Genomic DNA, 22285 nt, shown 5'->3' with positions numbered 1-22285 from the left:
AATGGCTAACAGAAAACAATTTCTATAGCCTACAAGAATTTTTAGAGTAGTTAATAATGTAAATATTAGTTTGTAAGTACCTACTCTAGAAATGATGATTTGCATGCTAATATAAATTGGCTAAACATGAGCACTTTACGATAATATTGACATCTATGTAATACCATGTTTTACGCAAATAAAGTATTATATTCTATTCTATAAGTATTCTATTCTAGGATGAAGGATCAAAATAGATCGTGGGACAAATATAGTTCAATTCAGGATAACGTATCTAAAAAAAAAGATATTATGTTTGTGCTATAAAGGATTAAATAATAATAATAATGTTACAGACTTGACGCTATTTATTAGCAGACTTGAGACCTAGTACTCAAACGGCCAAGTTTCGCAACAAGTCTTGACATCGGTATTACCCTCCCAAGTTGAATAGACACTTGAGCTCTGTGGCCGCAGTGATCGGGGCTGCCACTCAATACTGTTAGCTAAATAATTTTGTAGGTAGGCAGGTTCGCATCTTTTTTAATTTAATGTGGGGACATCTCACACACGGCCAACCGACTCCAAGCTAGGCAGATCCTGTAATGGGTATCAGACAGCCGATATATCTACATTCTACATAGATACATATTAAAACCAAAGACCCGAGTAATATATATGTATATATCTGTCATTTTAAACAAATATCTGTCTATACCTCTACATACAGCATGAAATAGAATCTTCCAATTAACCCAATAATTATACAAACGTAGCTATATTAATTATTAACCCTATTACGCAATATTATCGGTATAAACAGCTAAATGCTAAACGTCTAGCCCCGAGCGTTCCCGGATAGACTGCGAATGCACAATTGCAAATTAACTGAGCTTAGTCGAGTCGAATAATCGCATTGCTGTCCATCCACGACACCCGACTGCGCCTTAACAAACAGTTATCCGGCCGATTCTAGAAGCGGCGAACTTAGTTTGACGAACGGAGTAGGTAATTGGAGTCAACTTCACGTCAACATTTATTATATCATTATTTTTCCTATTTTTCATTTCATTTTTTATTTGGAAGGGATATTATTGTGAGAACTACTTAGTCACTTCGTTCGTTCGTTCGTAAAAAGATTTAGCGATACCGCCCATTATGCTGCCTATACACAGGTTCCTTATCGTCGTAGATAAACGAAACTATAAGGCGATTCGCCATAAATACGGCGCTGTGATTGGTGCAACGCGCATTAAGGCCCGGGTCTCCTATTTACTCCGTAGGTCGCGTCAAGTGTCACCGCCGTAGGCCACGTCGCGATGCTCACTACGTCTACGCGCCAACGTCGGCGTGTGAGGGAGACCGCATCAGTACATTTCTATAGTGAGCATCGTGACGCGGCCTACGGCGTGACGCCGGACGCGACCTACGGCGTAAATAGGAGACCAAGGCCTTAACGAGTTTATTGACGGCGGTTACGAACCCGTGTGACGCCCGATTGACTTGTTTTTATGTCATAGCTGGCCTAAATTACGTATAACTTCAACAGGCTATGAACAATGCTATAGCATTCACTTGTGTTCAGCAGAATTAGCGGTCCCGATATCATGTCTTTGTGCGGTGTTTCGGGCGCGACTCGCAGTATAATTTACATGCCGGCATCTCTCGCGTTGACATTCCGCCGGCAGCAGTCATCCTTGGAATAATATCCCACCGCCTTACTCTTGAAATGCAATATATGACGACCGAGTGGTGTAGTAGGTTAGTGACGCGGACTGCTATGCCGAAGGTCCTGGGTTCGATCCTCGGCCGGGGCACATATTTGTACTCGGGTCTTCATTATAATATTTTTTTAATAATAATGTATCTATTTATGTACCTATCTCTGTAGATTAGTAAGATAAGAGGCTCTGCTTAGCTTGGGATCAGATGGCCGATTTGAGATGTCCCCACATATTTAATATGCTTCTCTTCCCGTCAGTAGAAATTCAGGAATTAAGTTTCAAGAGTAAGGGGACTAGTGTACAGTACAACTGTACAACTCGCATTCAGTTTTGAAGCGAAATTCGTCAGCTTTGAGGTTAGAAATTTGGAAGAAAATAGGTGGTTTACCGCGGCAGTTATATTCTCAGTGGGCTGCCGTCAGGTTGCTTTGCGAATATGAAGCTGTGGACTTGTTGCTTGTGTTACGTGTAGTGTGTAAACCTGGACATTTTGTAAAACGGCAGGTTTATATATAGAGTATTATCTTAATGTTTCAGAGAAAAACATACTGATTGCATATTCAATTCATAGGAGTAAAGTTGCACACTTTTCAACCTAAGGCCTAGTTTCTCGTTTGCTAAATGTCAACACAGCCATCACATGACATCATGTTCACTTAAGTTGGGCTTAAGTTGGAGTTCTCAGTGTTGAAACCGGCCGTTAGAAAATGTATAATTACATCTAGATTAAATTAAATTTAGAATGTGTTTTATTTCTAGATCAACAAAAGATCTAGCAACATGAATTCACAATAATTTATGTATGGCCTTAAAAGCAGCCCAAGCTTTTAATGGAAAATATGTAAATTTATGAAGAAACGACGTTTGTTTTATAAACATTTAGATAAGAGGCTCTTTCAACTTGTTTTTTACGCTCGACGGAAATAAAAAGAGGTGTTATAATGTCGAAGAGTTTACGTCTATAACATCTCCTATAGACGTTAGGCGTTGGGTGTGCGTTGCGTTATAATTATAGCACTGCGTCGACGTTGCGTCACTTTAACGCATCGTTCGGCACGTACCTAGTTGAAATTAATATCGGAGTGTCTCCGCTATAATCTCCACGATTGTTAGGTGAGTTGGAGATATCACACAACACAAACACCTACTACCCGAGAGCAAAAATCTGGCTTTAAACACATATTTTACAACCTGCATCGAACCCGGGACTCTCGACACAGCAGTAGACACTAACCACTGCGCCATTCGTTCGTGATAACCTGAACGAGATAAAGTAATTAGATTAAAAAATCTTTCAGCGCAAAACTAATTAGACCCCGTGTGAGATTGCATAGAAGATGCACAACATAAAAAGGCAAAAAGCTTAACACAATTTTTCTGAAGTGAAAATCTTTTCAAAGAGAACTCCCTGTAGATAAGTTAATTGGATTTATAAAAGGCACAAAACGCGGTCAGTTGATTGCTTGGTGCGACTCATTTACCTTGGTTATAATTATAATGCTAAGTTTGTGTAGAATATTGAAAAAGTGGTGACTACTCGGTATCCTGAACAAAGGTTTATTTATTTATTGTTTATCCACATAATAATACATACTATACTTACATATATTTTAATCAAAATATCCTTCCACCCTAAGGTTGTCTTGAAAAAATCGCTTTAAGCGATAAGACCGCCATTTTTGTACATAGTTTATAGTATTTAAGTTATGTAAGTTTCTTTTATGTGTGTGTGTACAAATAAAGAATATTCTATCTATCTATCTATCTATATTATTTTATTATGTTCACAACTACAATTTTTATTCTAACGACTGTAATCCTCGAAGTGGCAGTCAGAGGTAAGCGATACACCCGCTTTTTGCTGTACATTTGTACACAAGTGAACCGTATCGCCGATTTCGAATGAGTACAATGCACTTACGTTAAAATGACTAGAATTTAGCCTTATCCGTTAGTCCGTTACGTCACCACGACTCACTAAATATTAACAATTTCAATAAAATGAATTCCCATTATAACTCAAAACAAACTTTCTTCGTAAGCTTTGCAAATTAACAAATACCCATTATAGTTAAGATTAAGTACTCACTCAAGTATAAGTAACAGGGAATTTATCCCCGAACAGCACAAAGTTACTTAATCAGGAAAATTGCTACACAATCCAACAAAATGCTTAACTTAAGTCATACTTAAGTGTTAAGTTCGACTTTTGAACTTATTGTTGATTGATGGGGTAAAGTCGGGAAGTCGAGCACACAACTGCCACCAAGTGTGGTTTAAATTAACACATTTATGTAGTTGTCGTAGTTTTGTTGATAAATCTACATTATTACATTTTCGTTTTGGTTGTCTGGATGAGATTATTGTTAGATGGTGCTTTATTTAATCATTGTATTTTGATAAAAACTGGTTAACTAAGCAATAAGGCCGCCTCTTTGTTATCTTTTGTTTTGTAATTTTGGTCTTGGCGCAAATAAAGTGTATTCAAATATACTATGTTGCAAAAATATCAATTATAAACTGATATTATGACTGTGGCCACTCCTACGACATCATACTCACAAGTTTTTCAGTTTTATTGCAATACATACCTAACTAGTCTTGAATAACAAATCATACTCTGAAATTATATTACTATGAAAAACAACACGCTAAAATAATGATCCAATCAGCGATAGATCATCTCGAAGTGTTGTTTGACAAACTCATCAAGACTCGCACCCGCCCCGCCCCCGCTGCCGCCGCCGGGAGTTGGGTCCAACTTGGCACAATCTATCACCAATGATGGCGTGTGAGCTAAGTACAGGTGGTGACCTTGTTGTGTGCAGTCCTCTCAACTTAAGCTGAGAATTGAATTTTAGTGAATGATCGCCAAAGGCTCTTATTTATTTATTTATTTACAGAAATAGACACACCAACAGTACATTAGATAAAAAATTGTTCAGACACAGTATATGTTGCTTATCCTATCCATGCACCAATTATAGGTGTGCAACAGCACACTCTTCACTATCTATGTGCACTCACAAAAACGCAATTCTAGGCTTAAGTTGAGAGGACTGTACCTAGATATACTTGCAAGCAATGAAAAAGTGTAAGTGTCCACTTGTAAGTGTCGTTCCAGTGACCACCAAATAACTCCTAAACGGAAACGGCTAGCCTTATGCATAGTTTCAGCATAGTTTGTTAGATCATTAAAACCCCTGTTACATTGCAATGTTATCAATTATACGTCATCTCCATATAAAATTCTTGAGAGATGTGTCAAAAGTCAACAACTAATCCCTTATTATGATATAACAGAGTATGGTGAAATAGGGCTTATGACGGTACATTTAACAAAGCATCAGAATATTACCAACCATAAACGTAAATATTGTGTTAAAAACAATAATCAAATGTATAAAAAATAAGTGTTGACATTTTGTAAGTGAAACGTATTTTTTTTTAAATAAATACATTGCTAACTTAATTGTATCAAATTATTATGCGTCCGACTGTACATAGTATGTAAATTGGAACTAAAGTTATTAGGCACAAGCCCTTATCTGGAGGTGGTTATAGATCAATTGGTAATTTGTAACACGCAAGACAACTAATTTTGGGATATTAGTACCTAATTCAAATTATTTCATACCTATCGATGCCGTAACCAAATTTTTTTAACGAGATTTTGAGGAAGTGGTTTAAAAAAGTATTGTGATTGGTCAGAAGTTATCAGTTTCAATCCTTCTCGATTGTAACGATCGTAGGTATATGTACAGGGTGGTCCAGCATGCAACCTGTACTGTAATTATTTTTTATTTAAAAAGTTATAGGTTTGTCTTCAAACTAAGATTAATAACTAAAATAATGTAGAGATCATTAATTTCAATTCAAAATTGAATTTCTTATTTTTTCCCTGACCCTATCGACTTACAAAACACCCAAAGGATGACAGAAACGAGATCATTCTTAAACAGAGCGCCTATCTCAGCTATTGCAACACCCAGGCTTGCTGCTCCATTTTACTCAGCTAGGCTGTCTGAGCTGAAATTAAGGGGTACGAAGGTTCCACTCGAGAGTGCCACGTACAGAAACTTAATCCCCTCTAAGAAAATAATAGATTAAAGGTCACATTTCTTTGCCTCTGACTGTACATTTATCCTTTCGAAATCCGTCTGTAAAACCCACTATTCTAGTACCGCGCCCTGCGACCCTGCAGGTGACACGACAACACTTTGGTTCATCAAATCCTTTGTTCAAATAATTGGAAAGGGCCCCGGGACCCCTTTGAGGAAAATTAAATTATTATATCATGCTTACTTTGACAGCTGTTAAATGTTTTATGGAGACGTTAGTTTGAGCTGATAAAGAGGTTTATCCATCCTGATTTGCGATTAGAAAAATTATAAAAAAAAACTGTTTATTAATATTTTTTTCATTCAAAATTATCTGAATTTACTGCAAGGAGAAACTTACCAATATAATTTATTAGTTTTTTTTCTTATGGAAGCCAGCAGATACATACCTGTAACAAGCAATAAATCAAATGATTATTTACACAAAATTATGATAAAATCCAATATCGTATAAAATTTCGCCCTTATTCATAGAAAAGTAACTTTTCCATGAAAAAGGGGGTCAAATCACAGGGTGTTGCAAAAAGGGTATACTAGGATTAGATAAGTCGAAACCTACATGTGCAGCATGTTAATCTAAGCCCTAAAATTAAATCAGAATTTCAAAATTTGCGAATCCCTTTTTCCAACACCCTTTATAGAGACTTTACAGAGGGATAAATGCTTTGCCACCGTCACCTCGACTCCTCCTCGTCTGTGAGCGGTGCGCATACATATATATAATGAGTTTACGATTAAAACCCAAACTCGAAGCTCGCGTTTAAAGCTATACTTATTCTATTAAACCCTAATCTATTGGTTTCACTCTACAAGCTGTTATAAGCAGTCCCAATAGCATCGGGGATTAGATCTAATCAGTTTTCAATATCCGGTACCCGATGGTCTGTCAGCCACCACTATCTGGTTCACGAGGGGGGCGGTCCCAGAGATCAGTCATGGCTGGTTATAATAGATACTGTACTGAATTTAGACATTGAACTTTGGTCAGCCAATAGATCGATATAATTAAGGGTGAGCCTGATTTTTGTGGGCATGTCAGTGTTTACATCTTGAATGACATGATCAAGATACATACCCTCAAAAACACTATTTAATTTATTTCCCGCTCTACCGTCGAGAGAGCAATGAGAAAGTTCCACTTTAAAAATACCGACACCAAATTTACACAATTTTAAAAAAGTAGGTTCTTAACAAATTTGAACAAAATATAAACGTTTTTAGTTCGTAATGTCCTCATGTGCTGTTAAATGTACTTCAATATTGTAGAGGGCGCCATTCAGCTAGCATTTTCCGTTTAGGAGTAATTAGGTGCTACTGTCACTGGAACTTTTTCATTGCTTGTTAATGTATTTAAAAATCCTTTCAGTAGGTATTATTTATTAAACGTCCGTTAGAGAATTAGTGAAGTAAAATATAAGCTCGCTAGACTGGCTTCCTATAGTCTGATGAATTAACCCTGACTCCACTCTATATTAAATTCTTGGGCGAACAGCCTTTAGTGTAGGCTGATCAAACGACGTAGCGGCAAAAGATGGCGCTAGTGATTGTTAACACTATTTTTATAAAATACTTGCTAATGATTATTTTTTTAAACCATCTTTATACATTGAAAAAAAGATTAGTTATACAGCTTTTGTACTTCAAGTTACCTATTATTTAAATTCAAACACAGCATTGAGTTTTTAATGTTGCGTAGCTCTAGTCTTTTCTTTGTTTAAATGCAAAGTAAACTATTGAGCTATAATTATAACAGATAAATGTATGCGGTTTTTTATTTTATTTTGAATACAGTAAAGTTTCAGTAAGTGTCAGAGTTATTATTCTTACCTATGTGAAACAAGGTATCTATTATACAGATTGCCGATAATTTTTCAAGTAATAATAAAAAAAAATAGTTCCGATTTTACCCGTTACCCTATAACTAAAGGTGATACCTAACAAGAAATTAAGTCGCTTTTAAATTCTTCATTTTTTGTTTACAGATATTCTTTGTAAGGTAAAATTGCGAGGTTGATCTCTAGCGAATGTTAATAATACGTATTGGTTTTAAAATTTCCTCGATTTTACTCTGAAAAACAGATTTTCTTTGTCTGAGATTAAATAATGGGTATTTTTCTTTTGTGGACGTGACTATTTTCCGGGCGGTTTAAAAGATTTGTTTTTCTGAAAGAGAGCCTAAAGTCTAAGCTAGGACTAGACTAAATTGGGTAGGGTGTGAAACAAAAGATATTAAACTATTACATATGATTTTGAGGGGGTGCGAGCCTGATTTCCAAAACGTAGTAATTTAAGATTGGTTTTTATAACATAAAACATAAGATATGCAATACAGGGTGAGTCTTTCATAGGTGCACATCAGGAAGTATGTCACAGAGCTTTTCATTCTAAACAACTTTTGATATCATGGGATATTCCCGAAAAAAAAATCTACTCCCTATACACAGTGTCACGTAAGCAACCAATTTTTGTATGGGGAAGCATCTTTTTTATAATTTACCTCCTTAGTAGGTATTTGTACTTTTATTTGTAATATTTATAAAATAAAGAGTTAAATAAATAAATAAATATTTCAGCCAAGTGAGGATGGGCTCTGAAGGGCAGTTTTCACAAACATGGAAACATTATGAGAGTTTAAATTTAGTTTAGTTCACAATTGTTGTTTCGGAAAAGTTTAGATAACTGTCTGCTAAATAAAGTTATGTTTTTATGTTTGTACGAAGTGGATCATTTTTTTGTATATTGTTATACTGATGACTGACTGTTGACGGTCGAATGGCGTAGTGGTTAGTAGCCCTGACGCAGATATTTGTTTAAAGACAGATATTTGTACTCGGGTCTTGGGTGTTGATATTTATATTTAGTATCTATCTATCTATGTATTTGTGTAGATGTATCAGCTGTAACACAGGTTCTGCCTAGCTTGGGGTCGGATGACCGTGTGTGAGATGTCCACTCATATTTATTTTATTTTATTTATTATTATACTTATACGTCTACTATCACTACTCCATACATAATTATCTTATATTATTTAATCAAAGTTTGATAGCATGTGTTAATAAATATGTCTTGGTGAAACCGGTTTACTAGATTTGGAACTACGTTGTCTGACGTAAATATAGATTCAAAGACACCCTAAAGTCCGTCACAGACTTAGCTATAATATATATTAATATACCATAGAATTGGTGACTTCACAGAAATATATATTATAGCTGAGTGTGCGGTCACTGCGAAAATGTATAGAAAATATATAGTAATATGCCTAGCTATAAAAATATTAATATATATTATAGCTAAGTCTGTGGCGGGCTTAATACCTATACACACAATGTGTTACACAAGCGTTAGTGAAACCAGAGGGGGAGGCTAGTTATATTCCCCCCTTATATTTAAGAGTCAGTCCTGGTATCGCAAACTTGTTTTGACAAAGATTTTTGGATTCCAAATGTATTGAATTTGACACTAATTTTACTTCGTAAACGTCGCTTTGATCATCATCATCGTCAGCCTATAGCAGTCCACTGCTGAACGTAGGTCTCTCCCAAAGCACGCCACTGCATGCGATCTTTAGCTTTCCGCTTCATATTTCTGCTTCGTCGCTTTAACTTCGCCATCAACCCAAAAATCTAACAAAAACACAATATTTTCCACCCAAACCACACTACACTGTAAATTTACGCATAACCACCTACAAAATTGCGTAAGTACAGTCAGCAACAGCGTGAGGCGTCATAAAACAGGATCTTCACTGCGAACGCTTCACGCGAGTAAAATTATTACATCAGTACACAATAAGACATGATTTACGCGACAAATGGCTCGGAGGATGATTAATGCCGTGTGAGATCGTTTGTAGTAGTGATGTGAATACTATCACGGTATGGAAAGGGATAAACGAAAATTTACTACCCGATATCCATAGATATAAGTGCTTATAAATGCATAAACATGCGAAAGATCGATCAAGGTATAAAAAACAGCATGCGATAACATAGTAAGAAAATTTAAAAAGCTAACTAGCGCAACTAAATAAAAATAAAACAAATCATAATTAAATGTTTACAAGCGTTATTGCCAAGACTTCTACGGAAATCTAATACCTACCTAATTTGACCTAATGCCTAGGATCTTGAAGTTAACTTCATTTGAGATTAAGGCGGATTAACTTCTATGGTCTAGACTATTATTTATGTATACTAGATATGCCTTCTATGGCACAATAAGTTACAATGACATCCTTTAGTGAATGAATGAAGGAATTAATATACTTTAAGACAAGAATCACTATTCCCAACTGGGGCAGATATTTCTTTAAAGACACATATTTGTACTCGGGTCTTGGGTTTTGATATTTATATTTAATATGTATCTATCTATATATTTGTGTAGATATATCAGCTGTCCGATACCCATAACACAGGCTCTGCCTAGCTTGGGGTCGGATGGCCGTGAGTGAAATGTCCCCACATTTTATTATTATTATCCCTCGCGCATCCCTCCACACTCTTGCCGCGTGAACACCTCACGCGAGACACGGTTCGGTAATTAGGAGACTAGCGAGGTAGCGAGACGTCTCAACGAGTTTGTGTTGTGAATTGTGAGCGCGACTGTACTGGTAGCGCGACCACGACAATTGCCACTGTGTGCCAATCCCGAATCATCATCATCATCAGCCTATAGCAGTCCACTGCTGGACGTAGGCCTCTCCCAAAGCACGCCACTGGATGCGATCTTTAGCTTTCCGCATCCAATCATATCCAGCCACCTTTCGCAAGTCGTCACCCCATCTAGCCGGAGGGCGTCCCACACTACGTTTACCTAGTCACGGCCTCACGAATATTGATAGGTAATTCGATAGTAATAGGCTTCTTGACCAGCATCCCTGTCGGTAACGTTAGAAACTAAAAAAAACCGGCCAAGTGCGAGTCGGGCTCGCGCACAAAGGGTTCCGTAGCAGCAAATAAAATAACTTAACCAAAATTACAGTTAAATCAACCTATCTCAAAAACTATAAGAGATACTTTGATCAAACCAAAAATCGTTGAAAGAGTTAATTAGCATGCATCACCTCTATTTTTTTAGAATTTTATACCCCGTAGTTATAAAAATAGAGGGGGGGGGACATACTTTTTACGACTTTGAGAGCTGATATCTCAAAAACCGTTCACTTTAAGAAAAATGTTTTTTAGAAAACTTTATATCATTTTAAAAGACCTTTCCATTGATACCCCACACGGGTATGTACATCGAAAAAAAAAATTTCATCCCTCAGTTACATGTATGGGGGGCCCCACCCCCAATTCTTTTTTTTACTATTTAGTGTCATATTTTTGTAGCGGTTCATACAACACATATTCCCATCAAATTTCATCACTGTAGTACTTATAGTTTCCGAGTAAATCGGCTGTGACAGACGGACAGACGGACAGACGGACAGACGGACATGACGAAACTATAAGGGTTCCGTTTTTGCCATTTTGGCTACGGAACCCTAAAAACGCATGTAAAATCTTCAATGAACCGCCATTTAGCACATACATGGTCCTTACGTACGCAGAACCTAAAGAAGGTGTCATATCTACACGATGACTACATTTTCTAGAGCTGCGGTCTACAAAATAGTCATTAGTTATAAATAAAATATTCAAAAATGATGAATGGCGAAATTAAATCTGAAATCCTCCGTTGGTGTTAAAGCGTATGCATTGTGTCTATGGCCTATCTAGTTGCCTGTAATCAATTTGTATTAAGTATTATTATTTTAAAGCGAGACCATTCGTACTTGGCCGAGTAATATTACAAACCCGACATGTCATTTCTTGTTGGTGGCAGTTTATGTTTGATGGTTAATTTTAATTGCTCAGTACATTTTCATTTCGCGCAGTTTATAGAGTAGCTGAGTTTGTATAATGTGGATCGTAAATCATTCATAAGTTCTTGAATATTTATGGCAACTAAGCTTTTGAGCTCCACTTCAGCTTTAGGGTACCAATTCTGCTGGTATTTTTAACCTCATCAAAAAAGAGGAGTTTTTAAGTACTTATAATTTGTCTGTGTCACGTGTCTGTGGTAGCGTAGCTCTTAAGGCGCCGATACATTAGCAGACGCGGCTTACGGACGCGCCTGTCAGGCACTGATAGTGTGCACGGTCTTTTGGGACAGTTCGTGCCAGATTGCTCTCAGACACACACTGATATATATTTTATTTTTAGTCATATGAGTACCTAGTTAAGTTATTTTGTTTGTCTTTTTTATGATTTTATTTCATTTATATTGTTTTTTTTTGTGAACTTTTATTTTATTTTTTGGTGTGTGGTGTTGGACACCGAATAAAGAATTTTTATCTTTTACCTTATCTATGTATCAGTCGCGGCCACGTCCGCTAATGTGTCGGCGCCTTTAATCCGCTGCACCGATTTTCATATGTTTTTTGGGTTCTAGCCAGTCATAGGTAGAGGTTCGAGAGAGAGACCTTATCCGGTACGCCACCACGACTCATCCTTCTAATCCTCATCATCATCATCATCAGCCTATAGCAGTCCACTGCTGGACGTAGGCCTCTCCCAAAGCACGCCACTGGATGCGATCTCTAGCTTTCCTACTAAACCTACTAATGCTACTTACTATCCTAGTAATAATTATTATAAAGGCGAAAATTCATGTGTATGTGTGTGTGTATGTTTGTTTCTTCTTCACGTCAAAACGGCTGATCGATTTTAATTAAATTTTCTACAGAGTTAGCTGAAACCCTGCCTTTAACACATAGGGTACATTTTATCGCGGAATTACCACGGGTTTTTTAAGGCGAAGTGAAGCTCGCGGGTACAGCTAGTGGAATAATAATAATTCTACAATGCGAAGCACGTCTTAGTTATTCATATCCGAAGTAAATGATACCGGATAGAGAGCTACTGAACGATTCACTGAATCACTAGTTTAATTCGAGTTACTAGTTAATACTTTGTAATAAAGTTATTCGGAAGCGTCCGTAGTCGGGCGGGCTTCAGTGATCGTAACTGATCACTGAGGTTAAGCAACAACTGGCACGGTCAGCCATTGGATTGGTAACCGATTTCAAGTGTTCTTTTCTGGACGCTTCCGTGCTTCGGCAGCAGTCGTTAAGCCTAGTCAGAGGCCTTCGGGCGGCTTGAAAACATCTGACAGTCGGGTTGCCCACTTACCCGACAACTCTCTCAGCACAAGCTTGCTTAGCACTGGGGTCCACCAGCGTGGTGGACTAGGCCTAAACCCTTCCTTCATTGGAAGGAGACCCGTGCCCCAGCAGTGGGGACGTGATGGGTCGTGATGACTAGTTAATACTTTGTAATAAAGTTATTTATAGAAATTGAATAGTCGTGGTTATCTACAAGGCTGAACATTTTACAGACTAGGAGGTATTTAACTACAAGACAATATTATATTATGACTTTTATACTGCTGTAAAAGTTTATTCTATGTTTTTTTAAAGTCAAAATGACTCCTTTCTAATTATAATTCTAGGGGGTAACGCTAGTCTTTTTAGTAGTTTATTAAAATATTTAATGTCGTAAACCTGTTCGTGGTAAACCCATGTTGTATCTGTAACTGATAAAACTCTGCCTTACGTACAATAAAACCCCAGAAGCCTTAAGGTATTACCTAAATAAGGGTTACGACTATTTATAAGGTATTTAGTATAAATTTATCTTGTCTTTGGTAATTGGAAATTCGCATCTACAGAAGGGACTAGGCCTCGGATTTATTAAAACCCACATCCCAGGGGGTCACTCTATCAATCCACGAACGAACGAACGAGAATTGTCACACAATAAGCAAGCTTAATACTACGAGATAGAGCCATGGTTAGCGCAGGGCTCCAAAGCTTCGGAAAAACAAAACTGCAGCACTAACCACGACTCTTTGTCGTTGTATTAAGCGTGCGCTTTGCTTGACAAATCTCGTTCGTTCGTTAGTCGATTTAGAGAGTGACCCCCTGGAGCGAATGAGACAGAAATATTGCAATGTTGTAAGCGGAAGGGGGACAGACGCAATCAATATAAACGGTTTAATTATAAAGATCGCAACTGGGAGGCTGTTGCAATCAATTTTAGTTTTTATTTCCTGTTCAATTGAGTCTAGATTGGATTGGATGAGGCGTGGCGTAAACTGAATTCGATAGTTTGAAATAATTATTTTAATGGTTATAGTATAGTAGATGATGTTTAAAATTTATTCATTATTAGATTAGGTATACTAACTAATACTACATTACTTAAGTAATGCTGTACTTCTAATATTATTTGACGACCGAATGGCGTAGTGGTTAGTGACCTGACTACTGAGCCGAAGGTCCCGGGTTCGATTCCCGGCTGGGGCAGATATTTGTTTAAACACAGATATTTGTTCTCGGGTCTTGGATATGCCCGTAAAAATGGCAATAGGCCCGCCCCATATTACATTGGGACTAACAAAACAATCTGGCGAAAAGTGGGTGCAGAAATGCACCTCTGCCTACCCCGCGAGGGAGTACATTAGTACAAGGCGTGAGTGCGTGTGTGTGTACTTCTAATAAATTTAAATTTTTATTCTAATTTCTGTCCTGTTGGTAATTATTTACACTTGCTTATTGGCAATGGCAGATGGAACTTTTTCATTTCTTGCAAGTATAAAAATACATGGTGGCATTGGGCTGATAATGTATCTGCTGAAGAACCGATAACCGTTGGGGTAGACGAGTTCTCGAGTGAACACCACGAACAGGCAAACGCAGCGTGGGACGCCCTCCTGCCCGGTGGATTGACGACCTTAGGCGGGTGGCGGGTAGTGGTTGGATGAGGAAGGCCGAGGACCGAGTGTTGTGGCGCTCCTTGGGAGAGGCCTATGTCCAGCAGTGGATGATTATTAGCTGATGATGATGATGATATAAATACATTACATAGGTGGGTAGGTAACTTCATTATGTACGTGTAACAATACACATCAAACCGATCAATTGATCGTCACTTAGGCGAGTGAGACAATGGCTTAGCTTAGTTTAGTTCCACGCAAATACTTGAGATAGATGGCTTAAACAGGAGCTATTTACTTAACCTAAGCTCAGTGCAAGAAGTGGAACAGTGCTTTTTCTCATAAATTAAGTGCGCATCAACTCTACTCGGGTGTTTAAAACAGACCATTACAGCCTGCTGGGCCTCTAGTACGGGATTTGCTATTTTTTTTTTTTTATGCAGCCTGTCTAGTGTCCCACTGCTGGGCAAAGGCCTCCTTATGAATTGACCACTGTTCCCGATCATGTGCTTCCTTCGGCCATTGAGGCAAAAACCTGTCGAGGTCATCCCGCCATCTCCGTCTGGGTCTTCCGCGACGCCGACGTCCATCACTGGGCACCCACTTGCTATTTTTGAAAACTAAAAAAGTTTTCGTTTTCTCCTGTAATCTGCATACATTATCTGTCAAAAGTTTCACGATAGTTTCCGCTAGAGGCGCCACTTAGTATGCGAGAAAACGTAAACTCTTATAGTTTTCGCCAAACTATCAAACCTGTACTAGACCCCCTAAAACTCTATCGCAAACAAATCGCAATCTGTCATTTTCCATTTAGACCTCAAATATACGCGAAGTTTTCGTTAGTTGGTTCAAAAAACGCCTAGATTCAGTAGTTGATGTTCGGAAGTCAACGCTTTTAATACAGCATTTTTATTGAACTTGTGAAATTTTAGTTTGTTACTTCAGTCACTGTGTAATAATTGACTTTTTTTATTATTTCAGAGATTAACTTATATTTTCGTAAAAATTGGTTAAAGCGTTCTACAGCCTATTTTTATCGTAGTTATTACAGAATTTACCAACAGAATACTGTTCGTTACTTGTACATTAATTTAAGTTACTTTGCGCTTAGCCATTTAATGTAATAGGACTTCCAATAAACAGCGACACTGTTCCTCGCTATTCTAACGTACCTTGTACAGTCGATGCCAGATCTAATATGAATGATAATTGTAATATCAGTAAAGATAACTGGATCTATGTATTTGTGTCGATATATCAGCTGTCCCTTGCGGGGTAGGCAGAGGTGCATTGCTGCACCCACTTTTCGCCAGAGTGTTATGTTAGTCCCAATGTAATAGGGGGCGGGCCTATTGCCATTTTACGGGCACATCCAAGACCCGAGAACAAATATCTGTGTTTAAACAAATATCTGCCCCAGCCGGGAATCGAACCCGGGATCATCGGCTCAGTAGTCAGGGTAACCAACCACTACGCCATTCGGTCGGTGATGGGAACAGTTCACAGGTTAAAGGAATTGAAGATAATAAGAGATGTAGACCAAGCAAAAGTAACATTACTTGGAAAATCACCTAGGCACCTATCTGAATATTTATTAGTTCATTATTTATTAGCTCAATAAAAACTTACGATTATAAATAATTACGCTTCAATGTATGTGATATCATCATCATCAGCCAATAATCATCCACTGCTGGACATAGGCCTCTCCCAAGAAGCGCCACAACACTCGGTCCTCGGCCTTCCTCATCCAACCACTACCGGCTACCCGCCTAAGGTCGTCTGTCCAGCGCGCAGGAGGGCGTCCCACGCTGCGTAGGTATGTGATATACCTAATAAATCAGTTACGGTAATAAATACGAATGCGAAGATTTATAAAAATATAAAACATATTAGAAAGCCATCGTACCACGGCAAAAGTAAAAAATAACACATTTTATGTACTAGAAAAGCAATATTTCTAAATAAATTACTGCGACCAAAGGTTGGCATTCCCTGGAGTCGTAACTCAACTCGCCCAGTGGTTCCCAACCTTTTTTTAAATTTATTAACATGTCCTCTCGGGTCGGGTAAGTAGGTGCCCAATCGCGGATACGAGGAGGGAATTTTAATAAAATGACACGATTGGATTAACACAAGCTTAGACTTTTCGACACTGGTCATGTTTTTAATACTCCAAAACTCTGTGCATCCCAATTGATATTTAGATATTGAATTATTTTATTATATATTCATACAATCAGGATCTTAATGAAAAAGAAAAAGATCTGTTTGTTATGCTATTTTTTTTTGTCCAGACAAGTAACTTTTAAGTATGTATAATGTAAACTGTATTTAAACATCCTTCCAACCAAAGGTTGTCTTGAAAAAATCGCTTTAAGCGAACCCAGCTCGTTGGTGGTAGTGGCTGGATGGGGAAGGCCGAGGACAGAGTGGTGACGCTCCTTAAGAAAATTATGTCCAACAGTGCATTCATTATGATGATAATTAAAATATTTTTTATTTACACACCGTAAAACAAAGCTTAAATCTTACTCAAATAACTGAAATGAAAAAATAGCGGTCTTATCGCTAAAAGCTATCTCTTCCCGACAACCGTTGTAAAACCAGAGTAAAACACAGGACAAGCTATAGTTTATAACTGAGTAACAAATAATTTAACAGTATTTTTATATCCATTCCCATTAGTGAAGCAAACAATTAAAGCCTATATCGTTAGTGATATTATCATTCATTACCGGCATGTTTTCACTAAAATAACGGATATTTGACTACATAATTACACATCAAAAGTCAGTCCATTAGGCCCAAACTACATATTTCAACTATTCCCTAAGCTTTACAAAAACACAGTTATTACGAGCGCCGGTACACATAAGGGCTACAGTCGCTAATGACAGCAAGACCATTTCCCAAAGCTTAATTACTGTCCATCGAGGGCAGTGATCAAGCAATTTTGGCCCTTATGGGCAGTAGTTGTATGCCCAATTGTCTGTAAAGGCCTCGTCTGAATGCTGAAAGGGTCATTAAGTAAGGGGAGCTGTATCTGGTCAGCTATTTTTGCTGTTGGCTTCGAAGTAATTTGTTGCCTAATGAAATCAACATTTTTCGGTTCGTTTCTCCTTTAGCTGGAAGCGAAGTAAAATTAATTATGGTGGTTTAAATGTTGGTTATACCCACTTATGCAATGTAAGGATTATCGTTAAGTACATAATATACACTCGAAGCCATGCAAAAGTTCTTCTTACAACACAACACTATTTTTTTCAAACCTTTGGTTTAAAATCTGAACAAAATATTTACCTTTTTAGTTGGTAAAAATCTGATGCGCTGTTGAATGTAACTTCAATGTTGAAGACGGCGTCATTAGCTAGTAATTAATATACTGTGCAACAGGAACTTTTTCATTAATCGCAATCGTATTATAGATGAACATACACTCACGGGCAATGAAAAAGTTCAACTAACAAAATGCCGACACCAAACAATCGCTATTTTTTCAAATTTGAACAAAATATTACCGTTTGCAGTTGATAATATTCTGATGCTCTGTTAAATGTACTTCAATATTGCAGAAGGCGTCATTAAGGTAGCCTTTTACGTTTATGAGTAATTTGGTGCTTTTCTCAGTGGAACCTTTTCATTGCCCGTGAGTGTACTTCCTAATAACCATCATAAAACTACGGCTAAACATAAACAAGAAGCTCTCTTTATTTTCCAGCTCCAAAACTAGGTCTCAAACAGAGACACGCGTGCAAAAGAAAATAGTAAGTACAAGTTTTGTACAATATTTCTCCTCTCGTTTAGATAAGGCGTGCCCTCAGGCCCCCGCTATCTTTAGGGTCCCTTAGGAAATGTCTGTAGAAAAAACATGCACGAAATTCATGCTGGAAAATTTCTAAAGTTTCAGATACGAAAATGTAGCGATCTGGGGCGCTTATGTAATTTTTGTGACTAAGGGTCAATTTTACCAAATGCTAAACATGTATTTTTATATTTGTGCAATAAAGAATTAAATAAATAAATAAATAAATAAACGTATTAAACATTGTATTAAAGTCAAATTTTAAATGCATTTTGTACCAACTGACAAACGCTTGCCAGGCAACTAAATACGTTTAGCGTTTGGTGAAATTCCACCTAAATGTATGTCAAGTTTACAATTTAAATAATATTATATAAGTAATCTTACTTAATTACTAATAAGTACCGTAGTTGCTGCGAATTCATAGAAGTAGACTCTTTTTAGATTTGACACTAGCCATTTCTTCTGCTGATCGACTAAACCTTTCTGAAATATACGTTTTTAATACTGCATACGACGTCGTTAAGCTAACCTTCCATTTATTAGTAAATTGGTATTTTTCTCACTAGAAATTTTTCATTGCTTGTTAGTGTATTATTAGTAAAAAGTGTAAAAAAATACAAAAATATTATAAAAATACAAGTAACACGCACGTTAAATAAAATACATTCAATTAATTTCTTAGCCCAAATACCTAAATAGTCGAAGCTCCAACCAGTAGTAAACTAGCACGGAATCTCCAATAGAAACATGATTTGAAGCCCTTTCAATACAACAAACTCGTAACAATATTCGGATACAGAATACACAGAAACAGACTGAAATTTACATGCTACATAGAACCATGTCCGTAGTCTAAATATTCTGTTGGGTTCATTAAGTATTCTGGGAATAATTAATAGAAGACGCCACGGGTCTCAGTAGAACCTGTGAAACCGTTGGGCAAAGCCTTAGTTGCTTTGATCTTTAAATACATACTTGTTCTAGGTACTATGTGGTTTCGAATGTTTTGTTTAATATTTTAAACTCATACTGTACAACGTACCTACATTCACGGGCAATGAAACAGTTCCACTCACTACGACACCAAACAAACCAACAACCGGAGCCAAGAACAAGAAGGGCAGCGGTGGAGGTGTCTTCTGCCCGGAACTTAATTTACAATACTCTGTCAGCTTCGGGAACAAAGCTACTGTTTTTCAGGCAGAAGCTGCCAGCCTACTTGACGGAGCTACACAAATAAAAGACACAAAAAATAGAAATATCTGCTTCTACACAGACAGTATGGCTATTTTAGGTGCCTTAGGCAGAACTGTAACAAAATCTAAATTAATTTTAGAATGTCACAGAACACTGGAAAACCTAAGCATTTCAAATAATGTAACAGTACAGTGGATTAAAAGTCATAACGACAACATAGGAAATTGCGAGGCTGACCGACTAGCAAGAATGGGATCAAATACCCTACCAATAGGGCCAGAACCATTTATTAGTCTGTCATCAAAGGCAATAAGGCAATGTCTCACCGATAAAACACTATCTGAACACAATCAGGAGTGGAAAAATCGTGTAGATTGCAGACAAACTAAAGCGTTTATTGTATCACACAACCACAAACTTACACGCTACTTACTCAACCTGTCCCGTAGTAATATATCATTAATGGTAGGACTAATAACAGGACATTGTTGCGTGAATAAACACTTATATACCATAGGTAACTCAACTAGTCCCTTATGTAGGACATGTAAGGAAGTAGATGAGACGGTTGAACATATTCTGTTAGCTTGTCCACCTACTACAGAAACAAGATTATCTATTCTTGGACCAACAGAGCGCCTACCTCAGCTATTACAACACCCAGGCCTGCTACTCCAGTTTACCCGGGAGCTAGGCTGGCTGAGCTGAAACCAAGGGGATATGTACAAAGATTCCACTCGAGAGAGCCACGTACAGGAACTTCACCCCCTATGAAAATAGAATAGAATAGAATAGACACCAAACTGACACCACTCACCACTTCTGACACCAAACGACTCCTATTTTTTTAAACATTTAATTTTAAATAAAAAAAAAATATTACCGTTTTTATTTTGTAACATCCTGATGCTCTGATAAGTATACTACACAACAATGTTGCAGAAGGCTTAATTTAGCCAGCCTTTTCCCTTTGGAAGTCATTTGATGCTTTTCTCAGTGGAACCATTTCATTGCCCGTGAGTGTACGGTGGCCTGCGCCTAAAAGTATACAGGCGGAGTTTTTAAAATAGCGATCTCAAGCTCGCATGCTGCTCAAGCACATCCACATAAACACCACTGCTACACACATCACACACAACACGTCTGTCTGTCAAACTAAAACCAATATCGCAGAATAGTGAATTTTGATAATTTTTAAAAAGAAATAAATATCTGCTCTAAGTAAAAAAGCGCAAACTTTAAAGTTTCTCTCCACTGCTCGCCTTATCTTCCACCCAGTAGGTATTTATGCTTTAAAAGTAATGTACACAAAATACACTCACAAGCAATAAAAAGTTCCACTTATAAAATACTAGCTGTTCCCGCGCGCTTCGCTTCGCCTTAAAAAGGTTTTCCCGTGGGAATTCCGGGATAAAAAGTAGCCTATGTTCTTTCCCAGGGTCTAGACCGTATGTATACCAAATTTCATTCAAATCCGTTCAGTAGTTTTGGCGTGAAAGAGTAACAGACAGACAGACAGACAGACAGACAGACAGACACAGTTACTTTCGCATTTATAATATTAGTTAGGATGTACACCAATAATTGACCCCAATTTTGTTGTCAGTTGTTAATATTCTGATGTTCTTTTAAATATTCTTCAATATTGCATGCAGGCTGATTCATTAAGCTAGTCTCTTTCGTTTCGGAGTAATTTGGTTCTATGTCACTGGAACTTTTTCATTGCTCGTGAGAGACATCCAACATTCAAAATCTGCTTACAAACAGTATACGACACCTTCAGCTAGAATATCATCTAAGTACGTATAGAGGAAAACGAAATTACTTTTAAGTAAAAGCTAACACCTCCAGACGCATCAGATAAGCTGTCAGTTCAGCCTAAAAGCTGTCGACAACCAACGATAAATAATGTAGGGCGTCCCACCTTGAGCGAGCTTCGACTATCCTTCACGGGTTTTTTTAACCTCGGATAAAAGAGGGTGTAATAAGTTTAAGGTGTTTGTGTATCTGCCTAGCTCCAAAATGCTGCAAACAGGCTGAATCGTTTTGTTTTGGGTGATGGGTATTGTTACCCCTATTGTTCTTAGGCATGTACTATCAAAATCGACTTAGTTGTCTTTCGGGACTAGCTCTGTCTGTCTGCTATAGGTACTTATTATAAATGTCATGTAATCTATCCGTGTACCATTGTGTTCAGTAAATGAACAATTTATATATCTACCACAACAATTTATGTAACTGCCTCTGTGGTCTAGTGGTAGAAGCTTCGCTTCATGACCCAGAGGTCCCGGGTTCGATTCCCGGGTGGGACCATCAATTTGTGTTTCTAAATTGTGGTTCTAAGTTTGGTTAGGACATAGAAGGCTGATCACCTGATGTCCGAAACAGTAAAACGATCCATGCTGTCGGATGGGCATGTAAAGCAGTCGGTCCTGCGCCTAGCTCTCTCCAGTCGTGTCGGTGAATCCGTCCCATTGGGCTATGAGAGTGATGGAACAGAGAGTGCTCCTGTGTACTGCGCACACACTTGGGCACTATAATCCACTCCTGCGTAGATGGCTGATCTCAATTGAGATTGGCCGCCGTGGTCGAAATTCGGCTAGGAGGACATTATATCTACCAGTCGCATATGTTTGATGTGTGTTATTATTTTACTTAAAACGTTCAGAGAAAAGTCTCAGACCATC

At 37.7% G+C, this 22285-nt stretch overlaps 1 protein-coding gene and 1 long non-coding RNA gene across 3 annotated transcripts in view; both read right to left on the bottom strand.

Moving 5' to 3' along the window:
* Nucleotides 1–22285, bottom strand: part of LOC105379986 (alpha-2A adrenergic receptor) — a 393199-nt gene that overhangs the window by 105884 nt on the left and 265030 nt on the right. The gene's annotated exons all lie outside the window — the stretch shown is intronic.
* LOC125490653 lies at nucleotides 605–19651 on the bottom strand. Its single transcript, XR_007267806.1, has 3 exons — nucleotides 19502–19651; nucleotides 13721–13722; nucleotides 605–615 (listed from the first exon to the last, which is right to left on the bottom strand). It is a non-coding gene; the product is annotated as an uncharacterized LOC125490653 (long non-coding RNA).

This window comes from Plutella xylostella, chromosome 26 (assembly GCF_932276165.1).
Source record: "Plutella xylostella chromosome 26, ilPluXylo3.1, whole genome shotgun sequence".
Lineage (NCBI taxonomy): Eukaryota > Metazoa > Arthropoda > Insecta > Lepidoptera > Plutellidae > Plutella > Plutella xylostella.
Note: the sequence above shows the minus strand (reverse complement) of the source record. Positions and strands in the feature narration are given on the sequence as shown.